At 40.4% G+C, this 16,385-nt stretch overlaps 1 protein-coding gene and 1 pseudogene across 1 annotated transcript in view; both read right to left on the bottom strand.

Annotated features, from left to right (window-relative positions):
- Positions 1-16,385, bottom strand: part of RBBP8 (RB binding protein 8, endonuclease) — a 386,439-nt gene that overhangs the window by 172,494 nt on the left and 197,560 nt on the right. The window lies entirely within an intron of this gene.
- Positions 2,844-3,917, bottom strand: LOC132665846 (ferritin light chain pseudogene; annotated as a pseudogene).

Raw genomic sequence — 16,385 nt, 5'->3', positions numbered from 1 at the left:
TTGGGAATAGTGATAAATGTTGGGTAGAAAAACTAAGAATGGTGAAGCATAACTGCATATGTCCTCTGTACTTTGGGACTTCTTTGTTCTTAATGTATTACCAGGAGAAATTCCCCAGATGCCTGTATGGCCAGCCTAAGTTAGATAACTTGGTACCCATCCATCTCCAAAGACACCTTGGATTTATAATGGAGATAAGGCAGAGACAGGAGAGATTACTTCAGTGAACCCTGTTCAGGGCTGCAGGAGTCCTCTGAGTCTAAATGAATAAAATGCTATGTGTTATTAGGATCAAAACAGAAACTACGTGTTTCAGTTAGCAGTTGGGATCTGCAGGTGATATCCTGCACGCAAGCTGATAAATACTATTAGTTTTGAGTTCTCCAACTGTAGTAGGTACGGCTATAGACTACATGTAGTTTTTGAAGCTTATTTACCTTTTGTGACACGACTAAGGCTCTCTTGCCCTTTCTGTGATTTGATAGCATATCGTAAAACTTTTTTAATGCACCTTCTTCTACACTCCTTCTTGATTACTCAATCCAAATGGTGTAAACAAGGAGGCATCCTGAAGAAATCAAGGGAAAGAGGTTGAGGAGATTGCCTTAAAGAGTTAACCACCTTCAGGGGCGCCTGGGTGGCTCAGTCGGTTAAGCGTCCGACTTCAGCTCAAGTCACGATCTTGCGGTCCGTGAGTTCGAGCCCCACGTCAGGCTCTGGGCTGATGGCTCAGAGCCTGGAGCCTGCTTCCGATTCTGCGTCTCCCTCTCTCTCTGCCCCTCCCCCATTCATGCTCTGTCTCTCTCTGTCTCAAAAATAAATAAAAACATTTAAAAAAAATTAAAAAAAAAAGAGTTAACCACCTTCACTTTCTTGGAGGGTTCTGGCTTTCAGATGGTTTCATTTCATACCTCTCTGTTCTACAGTTCCTTTCTCCTTCCTCTCACCCCCACCACGCTGCACCCTACCCCCAAAGAAATATGGCTTAATCCAATTAAAAAATCACAATAACATAAATAGCAAGTAAATTCCATGTGGAAGCTTCATGATTTTGAAATGGGAAAAGCAATTGTAACATCTTCTGTTTTATAGGGGAGAAGTGCTAGTAGGGGTAGTGGGGAAAGAGGTCTGATGATGGTTGGGAGTTAAGAATAAAGGGTTAGAGGTGTTGGGGAAAGAGTTTTGATTTAGGAGCTACATTATCTTTATATTCAAAGAGTTATCTTCATCTCCATTGCTTCAAATGGACCTGCTTAAAATTTTCTCCTCTCACTTCCCACCCATTTAGTATCAAAGCAACTTTGTTGAAGGAATATTTCCTTTTCCTAAAGGACTCCTCATAGAACAAGTCAAATCATTACCTACTATCTGCATTTGAAATAAGTTTTTCTTTATAAAAGCCATTATCCAGAGAACGAAAAGCCAGTCAGCAGGAGAAGATATTCAATTTCAGCAGTTGAAAGAACATCGAGATATGGGCATATTCCCATATGTCAAAAAGGAGCCGGGAATGAACATTTTTGAACTCTTATGGTATCATTACATATAGAAAGTCATTTAATTCTAACAGCAGATTATAAGATAGCTACAGTATTGTTAACCTTACTGCACACACAAGGAAACTGGGGCTGAGAGAGAAGTTAAGTGATTTGTCCAAGGCCACACAACTAGTATAGAAGTGGTGGAGTTAGTTAAGACTGGCTTTAGAGTCCATGATTTTCCCATTCTACTCTTCAGGGTTAGACTATAATGTCACACACACACACACACACACACACACACACACACACGTAGCATCAGAACCATGGGTAACCCATTATGATTGTTTCTTGTGGATGAGACTTTGGATTTAATAATAAACTACCCCCCGGGGAGAAAACACCAATTATGAGGTGAGAGAATGTCTCAAACCAGACCTGGGAAGAAAAGACAGATTAGTTTTTGACAAAGCAGATGCTTTCTCTTTAAAACTTGTTCATCACTTGGCTTTTCTGATTTCCCTGCTTTATCAACCACTATTTCTGTTTCCTATACTGATTCCTACTCTTTTTTTCCAAATGATTATGCTGAAATGACCCCAAACTCAGTTTTTAGAACTGTTATCACCACAGACTCTTTCTTTATATCTCATTACTCCAAGAGCTTTAAATAACAAATCAGTAACAGAAAGACAAACAAACAAACAAAAATGAAAACCAAAACCAAAAACCAAATCTGTGAGGATGACTATAAATATTTATCTCTAGCTTGGATCTTCCCCCTGAACTTCAGGCTCATATATCCAACCTCTTCAGTATCTTCACTGGAGTGTCCACAGACATCTCAGACCTAATGTGTCCAACACTGAATTCCTGACATCCACCCTTTTCCTGCTCCACATGCCTATGCAGTTTTTTTCCATCTTAATTATGACAACTATTTGCTTCTAATTTGAGATGAAAACTTTGTCTTTGAATCTAGAGTGAGTCTCTTGTAGGCGGCATATAGTTGGATCATTTTTTCTTTTAATACATTCTGGCAGTATCTGTATTTTAATTGCCAAGTTTAATCCATTTATATTCAAAGCAATTGCTCATAGGGAAGAACTATTTCTGCCGTTTTTCTGTGTTTTTTATGTATCAATTTTTTTGTTGTTGTTTCTCAGTTCCTCTAATACTGCCTTCATTTGTGTTTGATCTTTTTTCCCTACTGTATCATGTGATTTTTTCATTTCCTCTTCTGTATAAACTTGTAGTTATCTTCATAGTGGTTACCATGGGAATTATAACTAATAATCTTGCATTTATAACACTGTAGTTTGAATTGATACCAACTTAGTCTCTTTCTTTCTTTCTTTCTTTCTTTCTTTCTTTCTTTCTTCCTTTTTTGCTGCAAAAAAGCTTTATTGTTTTCATTTCATCCATGGCTTGGGAGAGGGCTCAGGGTGGTTAAAAAGCTGCCTAGTGGATACAAGGAGAGACTCAAGCACAAGCCCTGGCACCTGGGGGAATGCCAAAGGGACCCTCTCAAAGGCTGCTGGGCTCCAGAGACTTCTAGTCGTGCTTGAGGGTGAGTCTTTCGAAGAGATACTCGCCCAGCCCAGCCTGAGAGCCGGACAGCCTGTGATTAGTCAGGTGGTCACCCATCTTCTTGATGAGTTTCACCTCCTCATCTAGAAAGCGATTCTCCATGAAGTCACAGAGATGGGGGTCTGCACGGGCAGAACCCAGGGCATGCAGATCCCAAAGGGCCTGGTTCAAGTTCTTCTCCAGAAGCAGGGAGGCTACCATGGCATTCAGGGTTTTACCCCACTCATCTTGGGACGGCTTCTGCATGTCTTGGAAGAGGGTGCGACCCTGTGCTGGTTTTGCATCTTCAACAGATGCTCAGCTCCCCTCTGGCTTCTCTTCAGCTAACTCGCAGAAGAAATGGCCCATATCCTCCAGAGCCACATCGTCACTGTCGAAATAGAAGCCCAGAGAGAGGTAGGTGTAGGAGGCCCACAGATACATATTGACCAGTCAGTTGAGGGCAGCCTCTACCTCGGTGGAATAATTCTGATGAATCTGGGAGCTCATGGTTGATCGATGATAAGGAGCTAAGTTCAAAATCGGGTGTTGGCTGGTCGTGGAGGCAGAGGGTGGGCAAAAAGATGGCTCCGAAGGTTGTGATTGGAAAAAAGGTTGGAGGGTGGTCAGAGGCTGGTAGTGTTGGGAAAATGAATAAAGTTTTACACCGTAAGATGGCAGATGGGACTAAAACAAGCTCTGGTCTCTAGCTTGGAGACCCCTCTTCTGGCTTCTTCTTGCCCTGTTTGCTGCGGGCGAAAACCCCCACAGATATGGAAGCTGACAACTATAAATTACCCTTCCCACTTGGATTTGGTGCTCAGATCTTTGGAGAAACAGTCTCCTCTGAACCTGCCGGTGTTAAATAAATCTCTGATCCACTGTACAGTGGAAGGGGCATCCCTGGGTCTGTTCCGTCTGTTCCAAACACTGTTGAAGCAAGAGACAGATCCACAGGACCACCAGGAGCACTGGCCTTAGTTTCAGTACCATAAAGAAATTGTGCTCCTACACAGCTTTGCTTTCTTTATGTTATTGTCACAAATTTTATCTGTATACATTATATACCTATTAACACAGAATTATAATTTTTTATGAATTTGGCTTTTTATGAACTTAGCTTTTTATTTAATTGGCTTATCATATAGGAAAAAAAAGAGGGTTTACAGAACAAAAAAAAATACTGCCATTTGAATTTACCTATGTATGTAGGTACATACAAAACCTTTACTAGAGTTCTTTATTTCTTCATATGGCTCTGAGTTACTATCCAGTGTTCTTTCATTTTAGTCTGAAGGAGTCCTTTTAGCATTTCTTATAGGGAATGTCTACTAGTGATGAGCTTTTTCAATTTTTTGTTTACCTGAGAATATCTTAATTTCTCCTTCATTTTTGAAAGATAATTTTGCCAGATGTATAATTCTTGATTGGCAGGTTTTTCTCCCCCATTCAGCCCTTTAAATAAATCATCTCAATGCCTTCTGGAATCTGTAGCTTCTTAATAAATTAGCTCTTCAGGTGCCTGGGTTGCTCAGTCAGTTAAGCGTCTGACTCTTGATTTTGATTCAGGTCATGTTCTCATTGTTTGTGGGATCGAGCCCCATGTCTGGCTCCACACTGGAAACATGGAGCCTGCTTGGGATTCTCTCTCCTTCTCTCTTTGCCCCTCCCATGCTAGTGCACGTGCATGTGCTCTCTCTCTCTCAAAATTGAAAGATAAATATTTAAAAAGGAAAGAAGAAAGGGACTGGTAAGATTTAAAAAAATTAGCTTTTTATCTTTTTAATGATCCCTTGGATATGACAAGTTACTTCTCTCTTGCTGCTGTCAAGATTCTTTCTGTGTCTTTGGCTTTCAACGATTAGATTATAACATGTCAGTGTGGATCTTATCCTATATGTGAAGTTTATCAGAGTTGGAGTTTGTTGAGTTTCTTGAATGTCAGGATTCATATCTTTCCTCAAATTTGGGAAGTTATTAGCCATTATTTCTTCAAATATTCTTTCTGCTCCTTTTTCTCTCTCCTTTCCTTCTGGAACTCACATTATGCATATGTTGGCATGCTTGATGGTGTCCCCAGAATCTCTGAAGCTGTATGTTGCTCTGTATTACTGTTTGTTTTCTATTTGTCCATAAGTTCTTTGTTCCTTCCCCCCCTTTTTTCCCTGCCTTCTTTTGGATTAATTGCATATTTAAAAAACTTTTGTTTTCTCTCCATTTTGCTATATTCTTTGTTTTATTTTTTAGTGGTTGCTTAGTGTATCTAACATGCATTTTTAAGTTATGACAGTCTACCTTCTATTATATTGTGCTACTTTCACCATTCACTTATAAGGACTCTTGTAATTACATTGGGTCCACCCACATAATCTAGAATAATCCCCTTATCTCAAGATCCTTAACTTAATCGTATCTGTAAAGTCCCTTCTACAATGTAGGGTAACATATTCTTAGGTTCAATGGATTAGGACATAGATATCTTTGGGAGGGGCCATTACTCAGCCATCCTATAAAGCATTGATATAAAGTATATCTCTTTCTTCATTCTCTCCCATTAAACTATTCATTAAGTAACTACATGCTGAGGGCATCTTTAGCAGAAAGTTTCCATGTGGACAAAAAGAAAAAGTTTAGAAGAAAAGGCAGAGTGGTAGAGAAGAATGATCCCTGAACTTGGGTTCTAGTCCTAGATCTGTTTATCAGTAGCTGTTTATTTTAAAAAATAATCTACCTCTCCAAACCTCTGTTTTCTTGTAAGGTAAAATAACTAGGAAATCTCTTAGAACCTTCTGTTTCTATAATTTGATAAATCTTATGTATCCCACAATTTGATTAAATCAGGATATGAAATGTGGTCATTGCAGAGTAGATTCAAGGCTTGTGATCCAGCGCCTTCTATAGATTTTGCAAGGAGGTTCAGTTCTTTAGATAAAAGAGAACGACATTCTGCTTTTGCTACCAGAAGAGAACTGTACAAATCTAGTTGCACATGAGGTAATATAACCTAAACAGAGCTATTGGGGGAAGGCCCAGGAGCCAGAGAACAAAGATGAGAAAAAAGACAAAGAACTGGCATGGTCTCAGTGGTCAGGAGGGATACCTTCTAGCACTGTTCCAAGAAGATCCAACCAAGGTGCAGGTAAAAGCCCCATCATCAAACACTTGCAAAGCCTTTCCCTGAGGTCATGCCATGGAAAAACAGACAGACAGTGACTCAGAACCTTAGCTGTGTGTGGGAGCCACTGAAATAAACTGTCAAGGAGGAAAGGTGGATTGCAACAGCTTCCACCAATGGTACCGTGGCAGTATACAAACTGGAGGCAGAATTCATAATCAAAAGTATTGTCAGAGATCAAGAAAGTGCCTGCAGGTTGCTAATCAGCATGTGGGTCTGCATGCCTAAAAGTGAAATGACAGGGAAGATGCCTCTTCTGCTGGGACTTTGTCAGCTATCCAGATGCCAGAGTGAGAAACAGATTCTGTTGTGGCAAGAGGGCCAGAAAAATCTTCATTCTTAATCTGGCCCATCACCTGAGAATTTGCACCATGTGAAAAAGCTGATGGTGGGTAACAGCTGCATGTTGAATGAAGCAGCGAGCATGCCAGCCACACTTCATATTGAGTTTAATGAAGAGATCAAACTTATTTTTCCAGAGTTCTGTCAGAGATCATGAGGGAACACAGACATATATTAAAGCAAAGCAATGGATCATTAGAGATGGGACCAGTTGTTTGACTGGAATAATTTGAATACAACTGCTAAGGACAAAAGTCCATGTGTAAGGAGGGGGAAACCTTTCATTCTCATGCTAAAGAGAGAAGGGATTATAGAGAAAGATTTTTGATGTTTAATTTTACTATAAGATTACAGAAAAATTGGGGCACCTGTGTGGCTCAGTTGGTTGAGCATCTGACTTTGGCTCAGGTCATGATCTTGCAGTTTGTGGGTTCGAGTCCCCCATTGGGCTCTGTGCTGACAGCTCAGAGCCTGAAGCCTGTTTCAGATTCTGTGTCTCCCTCTTTCTGCCCCTCCCCCACTCGCACTCTGTCACTTTCCCAAAAATAAACATTAAGAAAAAAGATAACAGAAAAATCTTACTAGCTTTTTGGTAGGTATGCCACAATTATGTCAAATTCCTGGAACACATCACTAAAATAATTTTCATTTAGGTGGTTATAATCTTTAGCGTGTGGGCATTAGACTAGTAAGTTATATGGACTATTAATTCACTGACAAATTTGAAGAGAAAAATCAGTAAAATCGTTTGTAAGCCTGGACTGTTCTAGCAGTTTGATCAAAATGGTACATTTGGTATGTCTGAGCAGAAATATTTAAATTTTTTTTTAACGTTTATTTTATTTTTGGGACAGAGAGAGACAGAGCATGAACGGGGGAGGGGCAATGAGAGAGGGAGACGCAGAATCGGAAGCAGGCTCCAGGCTCCGAGCCATCAGCCCAGAGCCTGACGCGGGGCTCGAACTCACGGACCGCGAGATCGTGACCTGAGCCGAAGTTGGACGCTTAACCGACTGAGCCACCCAGGCGCCCCATGAGCAGAAATATTTATAATGTCTTTTGATATGAGAAAGAGGGAAACAATGCCAGTGGTATAAAATAAACTCTGGACCTCTAAGCAAAAGATGGCCCTCCTTGTAGCTTGCTCATTGGCAGAATAAAAGACTTCTTCATGGTTTGTTGTTTCTAAATTCATTCTCAAGCCAGAGTTGAGTAAAATGCATGATTAGAGGCTTCTCCAATTGGGAGTATCATTGTAAGGCAGAACCTGTTTTCTTTTCTAGAATTAGAAAATTGCAGGGGTGCCTGGGTGGCTCAGGTCATGATCTTAGGGTCCTGGGATCCTGCCCTACTTTGGGCTCTGTGCTGAGGGTGGAGCCTGCTTGAGATTCTGTCTCTCCCCCTCTTTCTGCCTCCCCCCTCCCCCTTGTAGTCTCTCTCAAGAAAAGAAAAGAAAAGAAAAGAAAAGAAAAGAAAAGAAAAGAAAAAAGAAAATTCCAGTGGGATGCAGAGGAGCTAGTGATGTAAAGGAGAGAGGATCATAGAAAAATCTTTTTGGCTTTCTAGTAGCATTAGCAGAAGTAGCAAAATCAAGCTTCTGGCTTAGCAGTAGCAGTGGACTGGTTTTCAGTAGTAGTTGCAACAAGACTGAATTTACAGGGTAGCAGTGGGAGCAATGTTAGGGGTGATGGTGGTTGCCTCACAATTGAATTCCTGGGAGCAGTTGTGCAAGTCATAGTGTTTACCATTCTTTGGCATTATCTGTGACTGCTTTACTGGATGAGTTTGGCAGCATGATTTTGGCATTAATTTCTTGGTATGTAGCTCCAAGCCTGGTTTTCCAGACCTCCTATTTATTTTGTAAGCTGCCTAATGTCCTTTTAATAGATTATTTTCATTTTAGTTCTGCTAGACTTTGGTTTGCTGCTTGCAACTCAGAACCTGGATACCTCTGGGACCTTGTTAAAATATAGATTCCAGGGCCTAGAAAAAATCAATCAGAATATCTGGCATTGGGGCACAAGAATCTAATTTAAAAAAAATTTTTTTTAATGTTTATTTTTTTTAAGAGAGAGAAAGAGACAGAGTGCGAGTGGGGAAGGGCAGAGAGAGAAGGAGACACAGAATCTGAAGCAGGCTCTAGGCTCCCAGCCATCAGTACAGAGCCCAATGCGAGCTCAAACTCAGGAACCGCAAGATCATGACCTGAGGGGAAGTCAGTCGCTTAACCGACTGAGCCACCCAGGTGCCCCCACTTACAAATTTTTTTTTCATGTTTATTTATTTTTGAGAGAGAGAGAAGAATCTAATTTTTTAAAGATCCTGAATCAATCAATATTTTCTTTTTCTGTAGAAAGTGACAGACAACTGAATTCAAACCAGTTTACACAAAAAAGGGAATGCATTCACATAATTTAAAAGTGTAGGGAGTAGATATTTGGGCAGTACTGAATTCAGAGCTCAAGCAATGCCTTTGGGATTTGGGTTCTACATTTCCTGGTTCTGTTTTCTGTAGTGTTTTCTTCAGTCTAACATCCCATGCCGTTGCAAGATGGTGGTAGAGACATCCTCTCAGCTTGTGTTCTAGTAAACAGAACACTTGTCCTTGTCCTGGAAGCCATGGTTCTGATGGAGATCCATGTCTAAAATGTGAGGCTCCAATTAGTTGACCTGAGTCTCCTACCACCTCTGGAGCCCAGGTTCTTTCAGGAGCACATTTTCTCTTTTCCCTTGACTGATGGTATCAATTTTTTTGTTAACCAATAGATATCCTCATGTTTGCAGTTGAGTTGTATATTCATTCAGTCATTTATTCACAAATAGATTGAACTTATAAGGCATTGTGTTAGGCAAAGGGGATTTAAAGTTGAATATGATATGGTCCTTCTTTTAAAAGAGTATAGATTCTAGTGGAGGAGACACATAAATAAAACAGTATTTAAATCTATTTGAGGGACATTTGTGTGGATCAGTCAGTTAAGCTTCTGACTCTTGATCTCAACTCAGGTCTTGATCTCAGGGTTGTGAGTTCAAGCCCTTTGTTGGGCTCCAGACTGGGCATGAAGCCTACTTAAAAAAAAAAAAATCCATTTGATTTATTATTGAATATCAAATGCTTGGCACTCTTCTAATGCTACGTATATAGCAGTGAATAAAATAAATACTTGTCCTAACAGAGCTTATATTATAATGGAATAAGACAGAAGATAAAGCAATAAACACAATATAAGAGACAGTGACAAGTTTAATCGAAAATAGTCAGACAGGGCCTCTCTGAGAGGGTGGCAGAGATGTGAAGGAAATGAGGGAGTGAGCATGTGGATATCCCCAGGAAGAACATACCCGACAGAGGAAACATCAGGTGTTGAGGACCTGAGGCAGGACCAGGACCATGCTTGGCCAGTGTAGTTGGAGTAGAATCCTGGGGTGAGTTGTTGAAGGTGAGTTTAGGGAGGGAGTTGGGGGGCTAGATTATGTAGGGTCTTATAAAACATTGTAATGCCTCTGATATGGGAAAAACTTGGGGATTCTGAACAGAGAAGAGACATGGTACACTTGTTTCAAACACTCTGGCTGTTGTTTGAAAGGAGACAAGATGGAAGCTGGGAGACCAGTTGAGGCTGTTACACAATTTGAGTGAGACAGAATGGGACTGACCAGGATGATGAGTAAGAAGTGATTGGATTGTGGATATATTTTGAAGGCAGATCTTACAAGATTGGCCAGTGGATTGAAGGTGAGCTGTGAGAGAAAGAGGAGTCATGGATGACTCCAAGGTTTTTGGCTTGGGCAACTGGAAGAATGAAATTGTTATTTATTGAAAAGGGAAGATTGCTGAAGGAGTTTGGTAGGCTGCCTACTAGACATTCAAGTGCATGTGTTAAGTCGTTAGTTGGGTATTCTAGTCTAGTTCAGTGTAGATGTTTGGTTTGGGATTCATATTTGGGCACTGCTCTCCTTACAGATGTTATTTAAAGCTATGAAATTGATAACATCACCTAGAGAGTGAGTCAGTGGAGCATAGAAAAGAGCACTCCAGGTTTTAGAGATCAGACTGAAGAGGAGAAGCAGCAAAGGGGATGAAGTAGTAGCTGCCAGTGAGATAGGAGGAGAACAAGGCGCCGACTAGAAGCCAAGAGAGGAAAGTCTTCCAAGAGAGAAGGAGTAATCAATTGTATCAAATGCTGCAACTGTGCTAGATCAGTAAGATGAAGACTAAGGGTTGACCATTATTCATGGCCATGTTGAAGACATTTGTGACTTTGTCAAGAGTTATTTTGCTAGAAATGTCAAGATGAAAAAACAACTTAATGTGTTCCAGAGAAAAGGGAGGAGAGGATGGGATGACAGTGGGTATGGACAGTTTTTTTGTGGGGGACTTGCTATAGAGGAGAGCAGAGAGATGGGGGTGGGTAGTTGGAAGTGGTGTGGGGTCAAGTGAGGGCTGTGTGATAAGTGAGTATAAGTATAGTGTAGTTAGGGTACTTTGCAAGTACATAAGAGATTTGCTGTGGGAGATGTTAGGATAATGTTTACAGGAAGGTCCAGCACTTAGTTGTAATAGAAGAGGAAGAGAAGATTTTTCAAATGAGGGATATGTTTAAAGGTACATAAATGTGACACAACATGAGGTTTGGCAAACTGCAAGGAATTGGAACTGAAAGAAAAGGCCATGAGGCACAGGATAGTCAATATCACACCTTGAAGTGAATTTTACTCTTTAAGTGACATAGAGAACTTGTGAAATAGTTTAAGTAGGGAAGTGAAGTGATGAGATTTGCATCTTCCAAAGAGAAGCCTAGAAGCAGTGCAGCAGATAGATTGAAGTAGGGATAGACTGACATCAAAAAGACAGGAGATTATTGTAGGAACTCAGGTAAAAGTGATGAAAGACTGATTTTAGGCAAATGGCAGTGAAATTAGAGGGAACAACTATGCAAGATATGAAGAAGTTAGGATCCATAAGAGTCTGGTTATTTGGAGGTCAAGGAGTGGAGTGTGCAGGGAAGAAATGTAACAGGACTTTCAGGATGTTAGGTCATTAGCAGAGCTAAGGACTAGAGGATTCGTTTTTAAAATACTATGTTAGTATTGGATATGTTGAGTTTAAGAGATAGGAGATTTTAAGGTGACAAATGTAGCAGACATTATGAATTTGGAGTTCCAAGAAGAAGTTTGGGCTGCACACATAGATCTGGGAATCATGAGACATAAATTTTGGCTAAGTCATGGATTTGGATGAAGTCACTCAGAGAGAGGGTGCAGAGCAAAAGTTCTTAATCTGAAATTTGCTTAATGTAGCTGGAGGAAAACATCCAGCTGTGCTGAGTGGTCCCACTTTAAAAGTATGACCACATGTTTTTATTTTTTTAATGTGTATTTATTTATTTTTGAAAGAGAGATTGAGAGAGAGACAGAGAGAGAGAGAGGCAGAGAGAGAGGGAGACAGAGAATCCCGAGCAGGCTCTGTACTGCCAGCACAGAGCCTGATGTGGGGCTCTAACTCACAAACCGTGAGAGCACGACCTGAGCTGAAATCAAGAGTTGGCTGCTTAACCGACTGAGCCATCTAGGTGCCCCTGACCACATGTTCTAAGTGATCCTTTCATGGCAGGGCAGCAACCTTATTTCTCAACCCTGTAACTACCCTTCCTTTATCTTCACATTCAACTGATGATTTTGTATCTAATTGAGAAAACAGGAACAGTTACAAGAGAACAACTTCACCTTCTGACCAACGAATCTACTGGTTACTGTGCATCTGTACACATACTGCTTTTTTTCTTGTTGCAACATGGAAACTGTTGCAGCTTCTAGCTCTAGTTGCACTGGGTCGTGGCCCCTCTTCTACTCAAAGACTTTGCTTTTGCAATCATCCCCTTTCTCTTCTGCATCATCTGTTTTCTCCTCTTTACTCATCATCCCAACCTCATGCTGTAATATGACTCCATCTGGAGAGGGTCTCTCGTGACCTCACATTCATATCCCCCACCATTTCTGTTTTCCTTCATAACAGTTCTCTTGAAAGAATTGTCTGTAATCACTCTCTCACCTCCCATTATTTCTGGAATACACTCTGGTCAGGCTCTTGTCTCTGATTCTACTAAAACCAATCTTAAGGTTGGTAAAGATCTCTTTCTTGCCAAGTTCAATAAACAATTCTTAATCTTCATCTTACTCAATCTCTTAGCAGTATGTGACACAGTTGATTACTCCCTCTTACTTGAATCGCTTTTGTGTTGTTGTTGGCTTCCAGAACCTGTTATTTTCTTAGTTTTCTTCTTATCTCACCAGCTGCTTCCTTCTCAGTCGCCTTTACTGGGTCTTTCTATTCTTACTGAAATTGAAAGGGTAAAATACCCCAGAGCTGAGTCTTCAGCTTTTTCTTCTTTATTTGCTCTTCTCCTGAGGTGATCTCATCCAGAGTCATGGCTTTAAATAACATCTGGTCAAATATGTGTCTCAGAGAGGTCTTTCTTCTCTATGACTCTCCTACCCTGCTTTGTTTTTCTTCATGGCAATTATCACTATTTGAAATCACATATGTATTTAAACGTATTTATTTATTGTCTGTCTTCCCCATGAGAACAGGGTTCTTGTCTGTTGTGTTCTCTATTGTATCCTCAGCAACTAGAACAGTGCCTGGCACATAATAGGCTCTGAAAAACTATGAGTCAATATAAGCTAAAATTTAAGCTAAAGAGTTAAGATAAACGCAGTCAAGAGAATCTTGGTTGGATAAGGGAAGGACAAATGTGATTCCATGTGGTAAATGAGAAACTTTTGTTATTTTGGAGCTGTGGAAAGAGGAACAAAGGAAAGTGTGAAATGCCAATCTAGTTGATGGGACTTTGCTTGGAGGGAGAAGTGGTGCTGGAGGTAAGAGGTGCTTGGGGGAGAAGTGGGATACTGCTGTAACAAATACCTAAACATGTGGAAGTGGCTTTGGGAGGTGTAACAAGTAGAGACTGGAAGGGTTTTGAGGTGCATGTGAGAAATAGGGACATTAAGGAAAATTCTGCTGAGAGCTCAGAAAGAAAGGAGTCGAGCTAGAGAGAAAGCTTCCGTCTTCTTAGAGAATCCATAAATAATCATGAGTGTAATGTTGGTAGAAATAAGGACATTAAGGGTGGTTCTGGTGGAGTGTCAGGTGGAAATGAGTAACATGTTATCAGGAACTAGAGGAAAGGCAGTCCTTGCTATAAAGTAGCAAAGAACTTGGCTGAATTGTGTTCATGTTCTACGGTTGCAAGGAAGGTAGAAGTTGCAAGCAATGAACTGGATTTTTAGCTGAGGAGATTTCTAAGCGAAGCATTGGAAGAGTGGCTTGGTTCTTCCTAACTGCTTATAGTAAAATATGAGAAGAGAAAAATGAGTTGAAGAATGAATTTTTAAACAATTCCAGAACCAGAACTTGAAAGTTTGGAAAATCTCAACCTATCCATTTTGCAGAACATGAAAAATAAACTTGTTTTGTTTAAGCCGCCCAGTTATAGTATTTTGTTATAACACTCCAAGTACACCAAGACAGATTTTGGTAGCCAGGAGCACCTGGAGAGGTGCAACATGCATCATGGTTGCTGGCTGCTTTTTCCCCTCTGGATTCAGTTCCGACTTTGCTCTCAATCAGGTCTGGGAAATGGTTCTTTAAAAGGTGGGGTCTCTCATACAGCCCTTGCTGGGTAATTATTTGTCAAGGTAGTTTATTTTCTTATTTCTAGAGAGAAGGAGCATCTTCTGAGACAAAGGATTACAGCTTGCATGAAAGGCTGCTTGGTTAAGAAATGACTACCCGGTCTGCCTGACCCAGAAAGGAGAGTGTGGTGTATATTGTGTTCCTACCTTGAAGGGAAGTTTTTAAGCATAGAAATGTGAAATGGGCAAGTAATCGAAGGGCCTCAGGGTAAGGTAGAGGTGCCAAGGCTACCCAGAGGTGGGAGTTTATAAGAGGCGGAAAGACATCCTGAGGACAAGTTTATACAAGAACGTTCAAGGAGGGACATAAAAGGAGGTGAGGCAAGAAGCCTCACGATTTACTTGGCATCTTGCAAATCTTTTTGAGAAAACTCCAACCAGGGACTGTCAAAAAGCCTTCCTGTCCTCAGATGCTTGCACTTGCCCCAAACCTGCTTCCTTGCTGGATGTGCAACTCAAACCAGTCTTTAGATACTCAACCTTGGCAGCATTTGAAGTAAATCATTTCTTGCTTAGCACTTCCCCTGGGTGGGAGAGAGGATGCTCCTGAGCATGTGCTGGCGTGGTGGCCCTTCCACATAATATTGTGAGGAGAAAGGTGTGGGCCAGTAAATGTGCTGGGCTATTGTTTTTTAATTATTTATTAAACTTCCCACTAAAGCAGCTAAGGAGCCTACTCTCTTTTTAATACTTCTTTTGTTAAAAAAACATTAATAGATTCATACCTCTAAAACCTGCAAGAGATTATGTTTTTCCTGAAAGATGAGTATTATTTAGCCTTTATGAAGTACCTGCAAAATTCTTAACAAAGATAGGTATGTTATACTGGCTAGGCCCCGGAGATGAAGCTAGAAACATTATCAATATTACTGTACATACAGTTTTTACCAATCTGCCGAAACTTTGTCCATAAGGCTTGTTACCATTTGGAGGTATTTTACCATCAATGCACCTGCCATACCTCAGTCTGATGAAGAGTAGCTATAGTTTGTTAATGCCTTTAATGACATGTGTTATCTAAGGAGTGTCTTATAATGTGGATAACAGTTAAACTTAGTCTAAGAAATAATGCCTACCTAGCAAAGCAAATTTTGTTTGGACAGTTTTGTAATATCAAGAAGGATGGTGTGCTTGCAGAAATTTTTCTTGCTAGTGAATTGACAGGTTCTAACTGAACTAGAAAGACTTACTGGTGGATACCATACAGGAAAATAGAGACAATATGAATACCAGAGAACTGATAAGATTGTGTTACATGTGCAAGAAATCTGCTTGTAAACATGACTTTTGCAGGAAGTGTATTAGTCAACAAAATAAAAGGCTGTTCTTACCAAATATAGTTGACCCTTGAACAACACAGGTTTGAACTATGCGGGTCCACTTATATGAGGATTTTTTCCAACAAATATATTTGAAAAATTTTTGGAGACTTTCAACAATTTGAAAAAACTTGTAGATGAAATAGCCTAGAAATACCATAAAAATTAAGGAAAAGTTAGGTATTATTTTAAGAATAAAGTATGTAATACATATAACATATAATATGTGTTAGTTGACTATATTATTGGTAAAGCTTTCTGTCAACAGTAGGCTATTAGTAGTTAAATGGTTTTTTTTAAGTTTGTTTATTTATTTTGAGAGAAGGAGAGTGTGTGTGTGTGTGTGTACACGCATGAGCAAGAGGGGAGGGGCAGAGAGAAAGGGAGAGAGGGAATCCCAAGCAGGCTCCACCCTATTAGCGCAGAGCCTGATGCAGGGCTCCAACCCATGAACCATGAGATCACAACCTGAGCCAAAATCAAGAGTTAGCTGCTCAACTGCCCAAGCCACCCAGGCACCCCAGTAGTTAAGTTTTTGAAGAGTCAAACATTATACATGGATTTTTGACTTCATGGGGGTGGGGGGTTGATGCTTCTAATCCTGGTATTGTTCAAGGGTCAACTGTAGTCTATTTCTCTTAATTCATGATTCTCAAAATGTGGTCTCTAGACCAGCAGCATCAGCTTCACGTAGAAACTTGTTATTAATGCAGATTCTCAGGCCCTGGATAGATTTACTGAGCAGAAACTCTAGGGTTGGGGCCCAGCAGTCTGATTTTAATCAGTCCTCTAGATGATATCAGTGCA

Source organism: Panthera onca, chromosome D3, assembly GCF_046562875.1.
Source record: "Panthera onca isolate mPanOnc1 chromosome D3, mPanOnc1 haplotype 2, whole genome shotgun sequence".
NCBI lineage: Eukaryota > Metazoa > Chordata > Mammalia > Carnivora > Felidae > Panthera > Panthera onca.
The sequence above is the reverse complement of the archived record's forward strand: the minus strand, read 5'-3'. Positions and strand labels throughout refer to the sequence as shown.